A 2,780-nucleotide genomic window follows, 5' to 3' on the forward strand; every position below is an offset into this window, starting at 1 on the left:
TCATCCCTTTCTCTTTTTTCTGATTTAATGATTTTGCAGGAACAAACTCACATTTGGTCGCCCGATGGGATTTCCCAACTGTTCTTTGCAATGAATGACTTCATCCTCATTATCTGTGTGTGTGTGTGTGTGTGTGTGTGTGTGTGTCCCAGAGGTATAACTAAGTTGTCTCTATGATTGGAATTATTTAAGTAGTTGTGAACACACTCAGTTGGCCTCAGGGGTTCCAACGGCACTTTGAATAACTCATACACTCACAGTACACACACACATCTGGGACACACACACACACACACACACACACACACACACACACACACACACACACACATAATCACGTAATCATACTAACAGCTGTACATGACCGGCTCTGAGGGATAAACTGATTTGTGTGTGTGTGTATTTTTCTGGCAGTTCTAGTGTACGGCCACCTGTGGAGTGTTGACACATACAGTACATGATACATACAACCACAAGTGGGAGTCAGAGAGATGAAATGCGGTTTTCGATTTCAAAAAGTGTGAAGAAGAGACTGAAACAAAAAAAAAAAGCCTCTATAAAGAGTAAGACTGTAATATCTTAAAATCATTACTGTCACCTGTGCCCCTTGCTTTCATGAGGGGACTGTTTCATGAGGAAGAGAAAGGACTGTGTGCGTCGTTTCAAACTGCGGCACAACAGACAGCAAATGGATATAAAGGTTGCAACTGCATTATGTTTTTGTAAAGTATGTGCGTGAGCCTCGGCTCTGGATGTGTGTGGTGTCCTGCAAGCCGTTTTCACTGCTTATGTGGATTTACTGTGTCCTGTAAACAGGCCTGTGAGAGGGTCCATTGTTCGACCAGCTAATACTGCCGCCATGCAGCTAACCCCGGCGCTGCTAAAGAGCCAAATCCCTCCAGCCATTATCCCTGCCCACCCAGCTCGCCCACAAACTTCATCAGAAGGTACCGTACTGCACAATGCCGACAAACAGTCTGAAAGCAGATCATGATTTCAGATGAAGTAATGCATTTAAATGAACCTGATTTTATGCAATATCTGCATGCTTGGGTGATCGTCTCATCTGCATTATCACCATTATTATAACTGCACACAAAGGCGGTTTGAACCTCATATGAAGTCTTTTATCTTGTTGCATGCAAACGTTTGTTGGAGACTCCAAAAAAGTAACTGCCTGTAAGGGATGACCTCTCATTATCAGGTCAACAGTTCAGCAGCGTGCTTGTCTTCAAATTGACTTTAGATTTTAACAACCATTAGATGGATTTCCGTGTAATTTGGTACAGATATTTGTCCATAGTGTTCAGAGGAGGAATCTTTGTTACTGTTATGCAGTGGTGGTATGTAACAAAGTACATTTACAAGTACATAAGTGCAATTTTAAAGTACTTGTACTCTTCACTATTTCTATTTTATACAACTTGTTTCTACTCCACTACATTTCAGAGGGAAATTTTGCACTTTTGACTCCCCCAGTTTCATAGTTACTTTGCAGTTTCAGAAAATCAAAACAAAAATGAATCAACTGATAAATTATGGTTTATTATTGTGGGTTAAGATGCACAGCAGTAAACATTCGTAGCTAGACTTATAACATTAAAGTGATGTACACTTTATTGCATCACTTTTTATAATCTAGTAACATAATGTGATTCCTTCATTCTGCATAGTGAGTATTTTTAATTTTGGAACTTTTAAGTACATTTTCAGGGTAATGCTTTTGAACTTTTACTTTAAAAAAATCTTAGGACTGTACTCTGTGACAACTCACTAGACCTTAAACTTTGGGTTCAATCAACACAAATTTTGGAACAAATATGTATTAGATAATACACTCTTTTTGGGTGAAAACAAATCTAGCACATGCTCACATTTAATTCAAACAAAGACACTGACAGACACCAATCTGTTAATCCACTAAAATCACAGTAACCTTTTCAAAATGTAGACGTGGTCTCATTGTTGCTCTGCTTTTGTCTTCTGATCACAAACGTTTTGGATGAATCTTCTATTTGAAAATGTATTTGAAACTGTATGTAAGAGGTGTCCACAAAACCTTAAATACATTAATATTATCTAATGTTAGTTTTTAAATAATTTAGGCAATTAATTAGGAGGGTTAATATAGGCAACAGTCAAAAACAAGTTCTTTTAAATAGTGAAATTATTAATGATAGCCTACGCAATTAAAAGTTAATGATATTTGGAGATCATGTGGGTAGAACAGAATAAATGTAAAATGATATATAACATCTCTGACTTTTCTTACCTCACAGATATACTCATATTGTCCATGTAATGATGTTTGAGGAGATTGAATGTAGGGAGACGGATAAATATCTTTAGGGGCACTGCGTTCTGAGTCATAGAAACAAAATGAATGATGATAGATTAATTGCATTGTCATAGTAGCAATGTAGGCCTTAACATGGGAGCCTATGGTGACTAAAAGCAGGTAACTTAATACCTAGATTGACATATAAATAAATATATCTGCATGTCAAGTCTCTCATTTACCCAGAGTTTAGTTTACTTCTAAAAATAAATAAATAATATATAATCCATAATGAACAAATAATTGTCAGATTTGAATTTAAATCATAGAAATGGGTAAATTAATAAATAAGCAAACAGGGAAATTTGTTCATTAAGGGTCGTTTTTAAAAGTAAAACTGAGGGTTAAAAGAGAGCTTTACGGGCGCGCCCACGCTTCCCGGACGCGAGCCCGTAACGTTCTACCGTTAAGGACATGACGTCAGTACGTGCTTGAGCCTGCC

The sequence above is a fragment of the Plectropomus leopardus genome, chromosome 17 (assembly GCF_008729295.1).
Source record: "Plectropomus leopardus isolate mb chromosome 17, YSFRI_Pleo_2.0, whole genome shotgun sequence".
NCBI lineage: Eukaryota > Metazoa > Chordata > Actinopteri > Perciformes > Serranidae > Plectropomus > Plectropomus leopardus.